We start from the raw sequence: 16,989 nt of genomic DNA, 5'->3' as shown, positions 1-16,989 counted from the left end.
CTTTAGACTGCAGAGTATAAGCCTTATGGCTGCTCTTTGTTTTCTAAAAGCCACTGCTGTTTGTCTAATCATGTTCATTTCCTGTCGGAGAAATAGAAATGCCATGCTTACTAGTGGAGATTTTTAAAGAAGAATTTTATTGTGTTTTTGATAATTAAACAAGGCAAATTAAAACTGAGTATCACAGCACAATTTCTGTGCCAGACAGTCTTCTGTACAGGTTGATAAAATACATTTCACAACCATAATTCTAAGTCACCTGGTACACCAATTCCCCATTCCATTTAAAAATCCTGGCATTACTGTAATAACTGACGAAGCACTTATTTCAGGGATCAGTGCTGAGGTCCTAGCTTCCTTACTGTGTTTAGTTAAGATTACTTACTAGTTGTCTACCTAAAATAATAAGAAGGGATCTGATGCGCTCTATTTCAGCTGTCTTTGAAGCCGTTGGCCAAAGGCCAGTGACCTTACAGTAGCGATGGCCTCCGATGCTGTTAGGAGCCCTCCTCTTAGAGGATCGGGCAGACGATCACAATGTTCCTCTCCTGTCACAGCAGTGAAAAAGCAGTAGGTGCCGCGTTCTGACACTTTTATGACTCATTTCATCTCTGGGCTGACAGAGCTATACAGAGTATTGAGCATTCCCTTTATAGGTCTCCCATTATAATCAGAGTCTATTTTTAGTCTTTTTTTCTAAAAGGGAAAAATTAAGATCAAGGAAATTTAATGTGCTTCTACAATAACTCTCTGTGAAGAGACTGGGGATTTTGTTTGGCTGCTGTGTTATCTTACTTTATTTTTCAGATCAGCCTGAAGACACAGACTCAAGTAATGCAAATTCTTCGGACAAATCATTCAGTTGAAAGAAGAATAGGGAGTCCCTCTGCACTCCTTCTCCACGCACACGTCCACTGTACCCAGGAGAGGCTAGGAGAGGGATTGGAAGGGGTTGCAAGCCTTTTGAACCATCAGACACGTGACATCCTCACAAGCAGTCTGGCACCATGGCAGTGGGCGTGGGAGAGACGGCAAGGAGCAGGGGAGAGCTCCAAAGGAGCTGCTGCTCTTGCTGTGGAGAGCTCTTGGTGTCCCACAAGCAGAATAGTGCATATCTGGTTGTGAGCTGGAAGGCGACATCGCTAGTGTGGCAGTTCACTCAGCAGCATGACTGTCCTGCCAAGTGAGGGGAATAATAAGCCAGCCTGGAGAGACATGGTGTGCAGAGCATGTTGCATTACCACTCTTGGAGCTCTGTGTCCCTCTGCACCCAGGGCTGTCTGGGGTCTCGTATATGTGAGTCACAATGGGAATTTGGCTGCTTTGCTTATGCAAGGTGCTCAGAGTCTGCATGGAATGGCAGACCTCAGGAGAAGCCTCTCTGCTCTCCTTGAAGGGGTTGTGAGCTTCTGCAAAATGGCAGAGTCTAGGCTAGCATTTTTTTTCGCAGAAAGATTACGTTTATGGTCTTGGCTTTGCAGCATGGAGAAACAAAAATATAGTGAATACAGTGGAAGAGGTGATGTTCTTCAGGCAGAAAAATACATGGGAGACACCTTGCAGTTTCTTGCAAGGGGGTTTGTCGGTTTTTAAATTTTACAACTCTTCATAGAATTTCTTGCTGGTCTGGTAAAACAATATCTAACTGATATGCATTCTGATACAGGCCCCCTTTGCAAGGTACCCACCAAAGAGAAAATCTTTTTTTAGGCAATACTTCTCATTCTGTCTGCCTAGTCCTGCACCAAGTTCTGGGTGAATTCGCTAGTGGACAAAACATAAATCACCTTAGTAACTGAGCAGTGCATCACCAACACAAAGAGTGCCTTAGCTCTTGCACTTATGAATACAGTGAAGTTGTAGAAAGCTCTGAACAAAGCTGGTGTGCATGGGAGGAGAAGGGGAGGGGAGGAGGTGAGCTTGGAAGCAGTGCTGACAGACCACTCATCCAGATTTCCATTCTGTGGTCTGAGTAAGAGGCCTCAATAATTGTTCTAGGGACAAGTTCCTGGAATACCTGATGGTCCTGTGCTGGATTTTGGTGTTTTGGTGAAAATACTGGCTTGTTACTAGGGTGCATTACGAAGAGTGGGGCCAGCAGTTTGAGGGAGGTTCTCCTCCCATTCTACTCTGCCCTAGTGAGGCCCCATCTGGAGTATTGCATCCAGTTCTGGGCTCCCCAGTTCGAGAAAGATGAGGAACTACTGGAGAGAGTCCAACGGAGGGCTACGAGGCTGATGAGGGGACTGGAGCATCTCTCCTATGAGGAAAGGCTGAGGGAGCTGGGCTTGTTTAGCCTGAAGAAGAGAAGGCTGAGAGGGGACCTAATAAATGCTTATAGATATCTGAAGGGTGGGTGTCAGGAGGATGGGGCCAAGCTCTTTTCAGTGGTGCCCAGCGACAGGACAAGGGGCAACGGGCACAAACTGAAGCATAGGAAGTTCCGTCTGAACATGAGGAAGAACTTCTTCCCTCTGAGGGTGACGGAGCACTGGAACAGGCTGCCCAGGGAGGTTGTGGAGTCTCCTTTTCTGGAGTTACTCAAGCCCCAACTGGACAAGGTTCTGTGCAGCCTGCTGTAGGTGACCCTGCGTCAGCAGGGGGTTGGACTAGATGATCCACAGAGGTCCCTTCCAACCCCTACCATTCTGTGATTCTGTGATATTTAATGAAAAACACCCCACATTTCTGAAACTACAGGATTCAGTTCTTTGAGTCATATCCTATAGTATTACAAAGAACAGCGGACAAAATTGTGCCTGCTTAGCTGCACACATATGAATAGAGTTGCCAGATTTGCTGTATTAGGACTTTAAAGCTGGCCTAGTTGTCTCAAATTCTACTTGAACAGTGTCACAAGTTGCATTCCTGTGCTGCCCCTCTCTTCAATATTTACTGCTAAAAACCACTTAAGTAACAGAAATGTTCTCACTTATTACTTACTCGGTTACAGTATGCTCATGTTTTACATTATTTAAGATGTTTTAAAAACATGCCACATACTAGATTACATTTTTTTTTTAAACTGAACTTCCTGAATATATTGGTTTCTAGACACAAAACCTCTCCAAAATTTCAGACCTGTTTTGTTTGTACTTTAATAATGATTTTTGCTTCTGGACATCTCAGGTAAGCACCAGCAGTATGAATGCTCAGAGTCATACACTTCTCTGTTAGCTACCTGACTGAAATGGCTCAGGATAAATTCCATTTTAAAAAAGGCTGGAATAAGGGATACTTAATAATTTGCTTCCTGCAGTGAATATTTGATCTGCTAAAATGTGAAAGAAAGTCTTTTTTGAGAAAAAGCCTTTACTTTTGAACAATTTTTAGGCATTTTTAATATTACTCACATTGTAATATAAGGGTTTTTTTTTTTTGCATACCACAATTCTGAGTATTGAACGTACAGTAACAGTTTGGAACTAGATACCAGCTTTTAAATATAATACCTTCTTTTATTTGGTAGTCCTCTTGGGTTGCCCCAGGAAAATGCCACCCCTCTTTCAGCAGCCCCCCTATCAATGTTACTTGTGCTGTTGAGAAAGGCTCTTAGAGCTCTGCTCGTCCTGTTCCCAGTAATCAGCAGAAGGCAGTAAGTGAACCTCAGCTGAGTTGGCAGCCTTTTCCGTGGTGCAGAGGGAGGGGAGAATCTTGCACTGTCCGCGCTTACTTAGTTCTGCTTTGTTTGGGGTCTGGAAGCTGTTCTAGAAACCTGCAGTCCTTTCAGCCCTGTAAATGGCGAACACTGCAGCAGGCAATCCCTATTGTACAGATGTGATGCAGAAGCAAGGACTTGGGTAAGTACCTGCAGATTTCACAGAATCGTTGAGGTTGGAAGGGACCTCTTGTAGTCCAATCTTCTTGCTCAATGCAGGGTCAACTACAGCAGGTTGACCAGGACGGTGTCCAGTTGACTTTTGAATACCTCCAAGGATGGAGACTCCACAACCTCTCTGGGCAATCTGTGCCACTGCTCAGTCTCCCTTGCAGTAAAAAAGTGTTTTCTTGTGTTCAGATTGAGTTTCTTTTTATTCCGTTTGTGCTCATTGCCTCTTGTTTTCTCAGTGGGCACCACTGGGAAGAGTCTCTCTGCCTCATCTTCATCCCTCCCTCCCATCAGGTATTTATGCACGTTGGCAAGATCCCTTGGAGCCTTCTCTTCTCCAGGGTGAACAGCCCCAGCTCTCTCAGCCTCCTCTCTTAGGAGAGATGCTCTGGTCCTGTAACCATCTGAATGGTCCTGCGCTGGATTTGCTTCAGTATGTCCATCTGCCTCTCGTACTGGTGAGCCCAGAACTGGACAAAACACTCCATATGTGGCGTCAGCAGTGCTGAGTAGAGGGGAAGGGTTACTCCCGTGACCTGCTGATGAGGCTTTTCCTAATGAGACCTGGAATGCTGTTGGTCTCCTTTACCCTGAGGGTGTGTTGGATTTGTTGTTTCATACTTGAAAGGCAGCACCAGCCCGAGCACAGGAAGACCTGCCCAGTAGTCAGTCCTCTGACCAGCTGTTGAGAAAGCTGTTCCACAAAGTTGAAAGCGTATTCTGCAACAAGAGCTGATTTCCAAAAGCAGTAGGGCTTATGCTCATTCATCTTGCTGTCAGGACACTCAACACAGCAGAGAAAGCAGCTCAGCAGGCAGAATATAAGCCCCAGGTGGCAAATCCTGAAAAATGAGTTAAATATAACTCTATGAAATAGCACTAATGGCCATGGCAAATAGGAGTCTTATGTTAAACTGAGAGATGACTATGTCTGGATATTTTTCTCCTTTTTTAGTGGCTGTCTATGAGACTAAATTTAAATTCTTCATTTTAAAATGTAGAGAAAGATAACCGTACACATGTATGCAGATTGCTTTTCCTGGCAACTAATAAACTCAGAATTCTCCTTCTCTGCAACTCAGCCATGCACATGCTTACAGTTGTATTCTCATTACTTGCTTGAGCATCTTTCCATTGCCTATAGTAAATATAAAAGTGTTGTCATGTGAATGCCTCTGTGCTCACACACTTCCTTGCTCCCTGGGATCAGAAGTATAAGTCTTCTAACATTGCTACTTATTTAGGGAAAGAAGGAAACAGAAGAGTAAAACATACTAGCCTTTCCTGATCTTAAAAATGTTGGCACCTTTTTAAGAGGCAACAGATGTTTACATCCAGAAGATGAGTATTTGGGACTCTTTGCAACAGAATTAATGGAATTGCTCCTGCAATTTCAGGGCACCACTGCCAAGTTCAGCTTTAGAGAAACTTTACTTGCCAGTGTAATACTTTTGCTTCTGTTACTTTTTAAAGTTAATATATACGGTGTTTTGTTACTGCCGTGAAAAGATCCCAGCAAGATTTTTGTAATAAAAGCTGACCTGGTACTTTTATAGAATGAACAAACATTTCATCTTTTTGGATAACCTGGAGCTGCAGCCAGTATAACTCAAGATACAAATATTCTCTTCTCTGTTTCTAGCTGTTGACTCCACCAGTCATTATGATACATACAGGATTTAAAAAATTTCTCAAATCTTATCTGAAGTTAAAGTTAGATTACTGAATAGCAGGAAGGGTGTAGTAGAATTTTTTGAGTAGTGCTTTAACATAAATAATATTTAAGAGAGGAAAGAGTAAGAAAAAATGAGAAGAAATATTTAAAGGAAAAAAATAACATTGGAGAAAAGATGTAATGACTGTCATAACAGAGGACCTCACAAACAAATTATAAATAATTCTTGCTGGGGAGATTATGGTTGTTTAAGAACTTGATTTGTCCTAATGTGGTCCAGACTTCTCTGAGCAACTAAAAGCAAGCATGATGCAGTCACACAGAAATTTGGCTAAATACAGAGCCTTTTTTCAAAAGCTTAGTTTGTGTTAAAGCATTATAAAAACAATTGAGGTTTGGCGTGTGAACTGACTAAGTAGTCTGAAAATGTTATCCTTTAGCTCAGTTCTCAGCCCAGAGGGACTGATCTATGATGAGGGATGGATCTGTGCTTGGAAGGTATGAAGAGCCCACCATGGGAAAAGCAAAGCCTTACTGAGCACTGGGCAGGGAAGGGGTAAACCAGACAACATCAGGATTTCAATTCAGCTGTCAGCTTACTGATGAGAAGAGCCTTCAGTGTGTGGGAAATGATGTGATATTAATAATATACAGTTGAAATACAACCTTCAGCAAAGCCTGTTGTTTCAGAGTGTAAGTGGTGAGAACATCGGTTGTCTGTAGGCAAGTAATAGCTGGTTTAAACTTTAAAACTGAGAAGAGTTTTCTGCTTATATGGCCTGTGCTGAATAAAGGATCTTGGAAGGTCAGTTCTAAGGTAAAGGGTGATTGCTTATTGCCTGTATGTTACATTTGAGTAGTAACCCCATAGACTGCATGCCATAGCTGTTACTCCTTCTCTGTGAGCTATATAAACAAGTGCCACATCGCTTCTAACTTTGGTTTTCTTCAGCATCAAGGAAAGATGAACTGGTGTAAGTGGGAAAAGAGAACTGGTTACAGATCGCTATGAATGGGCTGATTTGGGAGATCATAGCCTGGATGTGAAAGTGATGAAGGATAAATAGTGCCCCCAATGCTAAGAATCATGTTTGTGGAAGAACCATATCACTAAGAGTTATCAATGTTGTCCAGGTTGTGAATGTCATGTATTTATATTTTAGTTAGATTAGACAGAGGACACAATAAGCATTTATGCTTTCTTTATCCCAGTTTTATGCTGGCTTTGAGAAAATATATGATGTCTGTTAGCATAGAGCACATTGGTTCAAAATACCTTCAATAAATATAAAATAGCAGAATGAATTACAAGGGTGCATTTTTTTAAATTCTGTATTAACAGCCTGAAAGTTGGATGTACAGTGCTGAAAAGTCTGGTCTGAGAACAGAGGCAGATTGGCATGTGGAACTGCGGGACAGGGGATACACATTGGGATATATGTCAGCTTAAGACCAGTGATAGCTGGTTGTCCAGAAGAAGGAGATTATAAGTGTGTGATATGCAAAGTGGAAATGTAGCTATAAGGAAAGGCATACTGATAGTGCTACCTCCCAATGTTAAATAATGGGGAAAATAGTCATATTAATGAAGATAGCCTTTGCAAATTTGGCTGTAGATGTCGGAACAGTCTGCAAACTTCTGTGTGGTGGGTTGATCCTGGCTGGCAGCTGAGCCCCCACCCAGTTGCTTACTCACTCTTCTGCAATGGGATGGAGGAGAGACTCAGAAAGGCAAAAGTGCAAAAACTATTGGGTAAAGATAAAGACAGTTTAGTAAGTGGAAAGGAAGGAAGAAAAAAACCCAACATGATGCAAAGGCAGTCACAGCAGACCGATGCCCAACCAGACTCTAAGCAACAGCTGCCTTGGAAAAACTGCCCCCAGCTTATTGCTGAGCATGACGTTACATAGTATGGAGTATCTCTTCGGTCAGTATAGGCTAGCTGTCCTGGCTGTGTCTCCTCACAGGCTCTTTTCCACCCCGACTTACTCACAGTGGGAGCTGAGTGAGAGACAGAGAAGGCCTTGAGATGGTGTGCAAGCATTGTCCAGCAATAGCCAAAATATTACTGTGTTATCAACACTATTTTGATTACAAATCTAAAGCACAGCACAAAGTGGGCTGCTATGAAGAAAATTAACTCCAACCCAGCCAGACCCAGTACGCTTTATCAGTTGAAAGTGGTACACAGATGGAGGAAAGGGCTGGTCATACTGAAATGGCATGGCTGGAAGGAAATTCTGAGCATTGTGACATACACTTGGATGGGCCAAAAGTTCTCTTGTAAATTAAAGTAGTACAGCATTTTCTACACTGCTTCACCAGAGGTGGGTTTCATGCTTGTGTAACTGCTTGCGGAACACAGTCCTTAGCCTTTCTCTGCACATCTTCACTAGCATTTGAGTCTATGAAAGGTGTGTTTTTGAAAACTCTGCTGGTGGAAGAATTGTTCCCCTGGTAAATGCAAAAGTTACTGCTCTACTTTATGTTGAATGTAGGTATAAGTACAGTGATGGACCCACTGTAGCCAGATCAGTCTTTGGTTTTCTTGTATGTCTAATAGGAAGTTCAGTTAATTGCCCTTTCCACAGTCACAGATGCCAAGTTTGCTTCTGTGCAGGGTCAATGCTTGTTCAATGATTTGGACTGGTTCTTAAGAATGCTTAAATGTCTGCTTGGTAGTGAAGCATTTATGTTGATGTAACATGGTGGAGCAAAAGACCGAAGAGGAATTTTAGGTCCTGAGAGAGGAGGAGTTGGACAGGTGGGTGGACACATGCATATGTCATTGGATTTCAGGTGTGCACAGCCTGGCAGCTCGGAGACAATGGCAGAGTGAATGTAGGGCAGATCGCTTTCTCCAAGCCAAAGGAGATCCTAGAAATCTACATGTGAAATTTCCAGAATGTCTACCTCTCTTCTTCGATGCCACTTTTGTAACTGGAAATTCCTGCCTACATCTGTCCTCAGTCCTTATGAGGCACTGGTACAGGCTGGTCACAGGGACAGCCAGACCCCCTCCTCAGTCCCAACCTCAGAGGTCTCAAAACCCTTCCCTACACTAGTAGTTGGGTCGATGCTGTGGAGAGCGTGGGATCTGAATGGAGGCAATCCAATCCTTGAGGAGCAACAGAAATTTATCCTGGCGGCCTGACAGGTATTGCAGTTTAAGATCAAAAAGCAGCAGAGAACATCCAGAAATAACCAGATGCTTCCAATACAGAAGCAACCTCTGCTACCCTTGAGTAGCAACAGATTGGGAAAATGTTTTACCTGCCTCAAGGAGTCGGCAATGCAAGGCCTGAGCCTCGCTTGGGAGCTATGGATATGGTGGTGTGTATTTTTTTTTTCAGCAGGAAGATATGAGCAGAGCAAGGGAAGAGTTGATGAGTTCATGAAAGAGAAGGCTGTAGAGCTAATCATGCTGGCAATCAGTACTTGCCACTTTCCTAAAATGACTGGTAAATAAAACTTCAAATCTGACAAAACCAGGAAATTCAAAACCCACAAAGAAAACTTTCCTGAAGTCAGCTGTCTCTCTGTAGCTGCACATCTGCTTTTAGATTATACTTATGCAGAGAATTCACCATTTGAGGGATACTTTTACAGAGAACTAGCATTCATTATTGCTTCTTCTCCTTGCACAACTGTCTTGTTTATATGTGCACATTATAGTTTGAGAATAACTGTTTGTTTCCCCACTTTCATTCTAACCGAGAATATTCTTCATAGCGATTTAAAAAAGCCTAATTTGAGATACCTCAGAATGTAATAATTACACTTCTTTCACTGTTGGAGTTTGACACTTTTGGATGTGGATTCCAAATGGAAATTTCTAGCATAAGTGAAGTCTGAGGTCTCTGACATACTTCTGTTACATGTGATTTTTCAAACAGGTATTCATTGTGCAGCCTTTGCAACAATAGCAGTGAATGAATTCCATTCTAATTTGGAGAAAAGAGTAAAGTGAGAGTCATACCAACAAAGTATCCTAGAAGAAAATGGATAAAATAGAATGAAAACTTTTTATTTCATTAAAATGAATAACCCATCTGCCGGTGATGGAAGTGTGCTCTTATCTTACACAAGGAAAAAAACCTATGGCTGAAGGTAAATTGTAAGATATGAAAAGGTTGAATTTAGTTTAACATTTATCTTGTAGACCAAGGACATTGAAAGTCAACAGATATATCTCTGCAGAGGAATTTAGATTTCCCTAGTCCGCTACGTCCTTTGAATTCTGCAGTGAGAGAGATATATATGTTTTAGTTTGGCTGACAGCCATGGTAAAACATGCCAGATAGTTACACAGTTTATACAATGCTTTCAACCACTCCACTCGCTTTATCTTAAGAAAATAAATCCACCTTTAAAGATATGAATTGGGAAATAGATGTTGTGTAGGAAATCGTTGATTTTTATTCTTTAATGACACAGGACATATGTTGAAAAGTGAGCATGGCTCCTGCCTTTAAGGTGAAGGGGAGGTCAATTTTTACCAGAATGTTTTCCTGGATTCTCTAGCTGCTTTTATTCTTACCAAGCATGCCTTAAATATTTTCATCTGTGCTGTACTATAAAAAGGCAGGCTAAATATTGTGCCATCAGCACAGGCTCTACTGACTTTTAAACAGTTAGCAGTACAAGCCTTTTCAAGTCCACATCAAAGGTGCCATCTGCTAATTGTAGCAGACCTACTTACAGTGCTCTCAGGGTTGTAACTAGACAAGCATTCAGTAGAAATAACGATGACTGGGCTTCAAGCATTTTTGGTAAAAAGGATTTATCTTCTAAATTAAAAAGGAAAAGAGTTCCTGGAAGGATACACAAGAAGTGATATTTGTGTATTGATTCCTCTGAATGGGCAGACTCACTCTTTATGTCTCCTTCAAGGACATAAACCTAAAATAGTCAATAACCTCGTTGGAAGTTTTGTCCAAGTTTTCCTTTTCATCCTACTCCACCAGATTTTCCTTGGCTCTTACACAAGATTTTTTTTGGCTTTGTTTTGCTAGTTATTTACCTGCCAATGTATGCCTTTTATATTTTGTATCCTATACAATGATAACAAATGAGGTACTTCCCTCTTTCATACTTTTAAAACACAGATTATTTCAGTAGCATTGTTATCGATCCTTTAGTGATATATGGCTAACTCTGGTGAGTTAATTTTCCCTCAAGTTTTCCTCAGTTTTTGTTTGCTGGTGTAACAAGACTTTCTTAATGGAAATAGGAATAAATAAAGCAAATGTTCTCACATTGGTCAGATACTATAAACATTCATTCACTTTTCATGGGGTTTTATCAGAAGCTACCCTCCTGAACAGCTGGATGCTTCAGTTAGTTTCCAAAACCCCTAATGGAAATGCAGGTTGAATTGTTCTGTTTCACAGGTCTCGTCTGTTTCCACTGAGCCTTTTATTTATTTATTTACTATCCATAAATATACATTTATTTAAAATAATCTTTTGGAACCCTGGTACACATAGCAATGAAAAACAGGATTACAGTACTATGTACAACACTTTGAAATAAGTAGTTTAACATGAACTTTTTTTCCTTTTCTAAAAAACTTCTTATCCTGAATACAGAAGCAAGGCAAAAAACCCCAGAGAAAATAACATGATAAAAAGAAAATAAGATGAATTATTTTGAAGAGCAGGTCTTGTTACTATCTTTCTCCTTCATCTCTCAAATTATCTGTCGCTTAACCTGCTTTCATAACTTCTAATTCATCTGATTCTTGCCTGACATTACAGTGGAGTGGACATCATATACCAATGTTAACTTCAGCTGTACTCTATGTATGAAAAGGTCTTCTTGTAGGAGCTCTACAGAAGATTAGCAGGAGCTCAGCACCATAGCCATAGCTCCAGAGAGAGGCTCAGACCTTGTGTTGCCAACTCCTTGAGGCAGGTAAAACATTGTCCCAGTTTGTTCCCATCCAAGAGTGGCAGAGTGTTTCTCTGCTGGAAACCATTTGAGATTGCCTCTAAGAATGCTGGTCTCTGTCAAGGACCTTATGATAAGTTGGCCTTTCTGGACATCTAATAAGCTTTATTTTTTCTCATCTGTACTAGTATTTCAATTCTATGTTTAATGCCTTGTACCTGCCCGTATGTGGGCACAGAACTGAGGGGGACCGTATTTCAGCCATAGTATTCTGCAAGAATTTTACCTTATATGCCTATATCTTCAACTTGTTTCTCCCTTGTAGCGGTGTCCTTATGACAACAAAAATTTCTCATATTTTACAGAAAAAGATAGACCTAAAACCCTTTGATTTTTAAAGAATGTCCCCTTACTCTCTTGCTGAATGCCAAAATGAAGCGAAGGACAACCCAAATTAAAATTAACTGAGTTACTGAAAAATCTGAATTATTTTTGATTGCATTGTTTTTCATTAACATCTTCCTCAACCTTTGAATCATTGTGCACCTCGGAGAGCTCTGGTCAGTGCTGAGTCTTCTCTCTTTCTGGTCTTTTTGACAGGTGCTCAGGCAGTTCAGTCAAAGATGACACTACCAGAAAGAAGCTACAAGACTCACAACCATGTGAAAAGGACAAGGAGCTGGTGTCGTTGTATTGTGGGACAGAGGAGAGAAGCTGAGGATGACAAGCAATGGTCAACATGGGGTGAAGTTTGAAAGAAAGGGACCCACCAGTAGGTAGTAGTCTTGGAAGGATTTAGGATCTTTCAGCAGATCCTGTGCAGATAGCATTAAATTAATTAATGCTTCATCTCCCTTGTAATTTAATTGTTATGTTTTCCTTGACAGCTTAGTAATTATAAAACATTTAATCAGTTGTTTGTTACATAATTAGACCGCACCTTAAATGACCAAGTACATAAATAAAGCATTCTATTAGCTTCATTTGACACTTCTGACACGTAAGTAGAAGTGGTGTCACTCTACAAAGCACGATCCCTGTGCAGTGATCACATATCCTTCAAAAAATTGTTTGAAGTCTCAAAACTTTTGTCAGAGCTCTTCAGAATAGTAAAGAGATGTTTAAAACATATGTACAAAATGAAATAAGAGTTTACAAGTGCAATGGGAGTAAAAGGTCAGTTTTGTCTTTGCAAAAGGTTAATAGCAGGACACCATGTAGCTGTGTGCTCAGACTGTTATTTATTGTCTCTATAGCTCATATTACTAACCTCAATTGGTCTGAAGATTACAGCATGGGGACTAGTGTGGTCTAGTGCCAAGTTCTGAGGAATTACCTTCCTCTCTGTGTACAAGCCAGCATCCCATATGAGTGAAGCAGTGAACAGAAGCATCCCTCAGGTCTGGGCAAATGCCATATAGTCAGAAGGTGAAAGCTGCTACTTAGGAAGATTTGCAACGTCTGGTGCAGGAAAAGAGAAGGCTCAAACAGGGTCACTGGTGCGAACTAGCCACGTTTTTGGAAATCAGTACTAAGATAAATGGAAGTATTCACTGTGGACGTAAAATAAGTAATGATGCAAAGATAAAATGCAGCAGAAGATGCAGAATAACATAAGGTTGTTAGGTCCTGATACTTTAAAGGTGATTTTGAATTCAGTTTTGAAGGCAAGGCAGCTTTTTGCAGCTGTTTTCTACATGGCCTTTGCGTAAGAAGTGTCTAAGCATTATGCTAGTCATATTTAGCAAAAAGAATCTTCAATGCTTACATGTCTTTTTTTAAAATGAGCAATTATGCTTATATTTTCATAAAGCAATCTTTTATATAAGACTGTGTAATACAAGATACTAGATTAATGTTAACCACATTTTAAGATAAAATCTCTGAACTTAGCACTCAAATTTTTTCACTTCTTACTCAGGCCATCTTCCTAAATACCAGAAATTTTTGAAAAGAAGATACCACGAAAGTGGACCTCTCCAAAGTTTTATTTCTGTTTTTGCAAAGATACTGAATGGAGTCAGAGGGTTGTTGTTTTGGTTTCGGCTGCCGCCGGCAACAAAAGCGCCACGCGGCCGCCCCTCCCCCCGCCGGCGTGCGGAGGAGAATGGAAAGAAAGAGGCAGAAACTGGTGGGTCGGGATAAGGGCAGTTTAACAGAACAGCAAACAGAGGGAAAACAGGAACAACAACGATACAAATAAGGAGAAAACACAACCACGACCCGTACAACAGCCGCTCTCCCGAAACAGGACCGACGCTGCGCCCGCCCAAGCCGCGAGTGCCTTCCCGCCGCACCGCCTCCCCCACCGGAACCCAGCGTGACGACACATGGTATGGAATACCGGGCTCTGTTTGGCCAGGTGGGGTCAGCCCCCACCCCCCGGCTGTGCCCCTTCCTGGATTCCGGTGAAAATTAACCCTGTTCTGGCCAAACCCAGGACATTATCCACCCCTTATTCCATACCATCTACGTCATGCCCAGGTCCCCCATTGTCCAGTTGATCACCACCACTTCTCCTGTCTCCAGATATCATTCCTTTAGTCTATGGATCATCACTCTAAAGTGTCCATTGAGTTCATTTAATCCATGACTTCAGGCTCCATCTGTCGTTATGGTCTTTCGTGGCAGGGGAGGTGATGTGTGGTGATGGGCGGTCACTTGCTGCATCCGGAGCTCACGGCTGATGTATCTGGTGCGGCCCGTGCCCACAGTCTGCAGGAGATGTTGATCTTGATGAAGTTGCTGGATGCCAGTTGTTGAAAACCAGGTCCAGTTCCATCATCGCTGTGCTCTGCTAGGTTTTCATCGAAAAAGTCCATCCTTCTTTAATCTGGACGATTCTTACTATGCTACTACTGGTACAAAATATAACAATTATAACAGTGATAACAGACAGTGACAGGGTTATTTAACAACTAACTTTATACAATTTATTTATGGACTATTCTCGCCCAAAATTAAATCCCCATGAGGTACACATCGGACTTCCCCATCCTTCCGCATTACCCACCAGGTACACCCAGGTCCTTGAGCAAAGGCAATCCCGCGGACGGGCTTGCCTTTGCCCGAGGCAGGACTAACCCAAACCGTCTTCCCTAACATGTTCCGCATGTGCACTACAGGGACTTTATCCCCTTCTACGGGGCGCTGAGGTTTTGACTGGGCAGGACCAGCCCTGTTGGTGGACCCTCTGGTGTTGACCAACCAGGTGGCCTTTGCTAAATGGGTATCCCAATTTTTGAAAGTCCCACCCCCCATTGCCCTCAAAGTGGTTTTTAGCAGCCCATTGTAACGTTCAATCTTTCCAGAGGCTGGTGCATGGTAGGGGACGTGATACACCCACTCAATACCGTGTTCTTTGGCCCAGGTGTCTATGAGGCTGTTGCGAAAGTGAGTCCCGTTGTCTGACTCGATTCTTTCGGGAGTGCCATGTCGCCACAGGACTTGTTTTTCCAGGCCCAGGATGGTATTCCGGGCGGTGGCATGGGGCACAGGGTAGGTTTCCAGCCATCCGGTGGTGGCCTCCACCATTGTGAGCACATAGCGCTTGCCTTGGCGGGTTTGTGGCAGTGTGATGTAGTCAATCTGCCAAGCCTCCCCGTATTTATATTTTAGCCATCGTCCTCCATACCACTGAGGCTTTACCCGCTTGGCTTGCTTGATTGCAGCGCATGTCTCACATTCATGGATAACCTGTGCGATAGTGTCCATGGTCAAGTCCACCCCTCGGTCACGAGCCCATCTGTATATCGCGTCTCTTCCTTGGTGGCCCGAGGTGTCATGGGCCCACCGAGCTATAAAGAGTTCACCCTTATGTTGCCAGTCCAGATCCACCTGAGCCACTTCAATCTTAGCAGCCTGATCTACCTGGTGGTTGTTTTGATGTTCTTCAGTGGCCCGACTCTTAGGGACGTGGGCGTCCACGTGACGGACTTTTACAGCCAACTGCTCTAGCCAGGCAGCAATATCTTGCCACAATGGGGCAGCCCAGATCGGTTTGCCTCTGCGCTGCCAGTTGTTCTTCTTCCATTGCTGCAGCCACCCCCACAAGGCATTGGCCACCATCCAAGAGTCAGTGTAAAGATAGAGCACTGGCCACTTCTCTCGACTGGCAATGTCTAAAGCCAGCTGGATGGCTTTCACCTCTGCAAACTGGCTGGACTCACCTTCTCCCTCGGCAGTTTCCGCGACTTGTCGTGTAGGGCTCCATACAGCAGCCTTCCACCTCCGCTGCTTCCCCACAATGCGACAGGACCCATCCGTGAACAGGGCATACTGTTTCTTATCTTCTGGCAGCTGGTTATACAGTGGGGCCTCTTCAGCACGTGTCACCTCCTCCTCTGGCAATGCTCCGAAATCTTTGCCTTCTGGCCAGTCCATTATTACCTCCAGAATTCCTGGGCGACTGGGGTTTCCCATTCGGGCGCGCTGGGTGATCAGCGCGACCCACTTACTCCACGTAGCATCGGTGGCATGATGCGTAGAGGGGACCCTCTCTTTGAACATCCAGCCCAGGACTGGCAACCGTGGAGCTAGGAGGAGCTGTGCTTCAGTGCTGACCACTTCTGAAGCAGCTCGAACGCCTTCATATGCTGCCAGAATCTCTTTTTCAGTGGGAGTATAGCTGGCCTTGGATCCTTTGTATCCCCGGCTCCAGAACCCCAGGGGTCGACCTCGAGTCTCCCCTGGTGCTTTCTGCCAGAGACTCCAGGTTGGGCCATTCTCCCCAGCTGCGGTGTAGAGCACGTTTTTAACATCTTGCCCTGACCGGACTGGACCAAGGGCTACGGCATGAACTATCTCCCGTTTAATCTGTTCAAATGCCTGTCGTTGCTCAGGGCCCCATTCAAAATCATTCTTCTTCCGGGTCACGTGGTACAGAGGACTTACAATCTGGCTGTAACTTGGGATGTGCATCCTCCAAAAACCCACAACACCCAGGAAGGCCTGTGCTTCCTTTTTGCTGGTTGGTGGAGACATAGCTGCTATTTTGTTGATGACATCCACTGGGATTTGACGGCGCCCATCCTGCCATTTTATTCCCAAAAACTGGATCTCTTGCGCAGGTCCCTTGACTTTACTTCGCTTAATGGCGAAACCGGCTTTCAGAAGGATCTGAATTATTTTCTCCCCTTTCTCAAAAACCTCCTCTGCTGTGTCGCCCCATATAATGATGTCGTCGATGTACTGCAGATGTTCTGGAGCTTCACCTTTTTCCAGTGCAGTCTGGATTAGTCCATGGCAAATGGTGGAACTGTGTTTCCACCCCTGGGGCAGTCGATTCCAGGTGTACTGGATGCCCCTCCAGGTGAAAGCAAACTGTGGCCTGCACTCTGCTGCCAAAGGGATGGAGAAGAATGCATTAGCGATGTCAATTGTAGCATACCACTTGGCTGCCTTTGACTCCAGCTGATACTGAAGTTCTAGCATGTCTGGCACGGCAGCACTCAGCGGTGGTGTGACTTCATTCAGGCCACGGTAGTCTATTGTCAGTCTCCACTCTCCAGTAGATTTTCTCACTGGCCATATGGGACTATTAAAGGGTGAGTGAGTTTTGCTGATCACTCCTTGACTCTCCAGTTGACGGAT

This window comes from Opisthocomus hoazin, chromosome Z (genome assembly GCF_030867145.1).
Source record: "Opisthocomus hoazin isolate bOpiHoa1 chromosome Z, bOpiHoa1.hap1, whole genome shotgun sequence".
Classification (NCBI taxonomy): Eukaryota; Metazoa; Chordata; class Aves; order Opisthocomiformes; family Opisthocomidae; genus Opisthocomus; species Opisthocomus hoazin.
Note: the sequence above shows the minus strand (reverse complement) of the source record.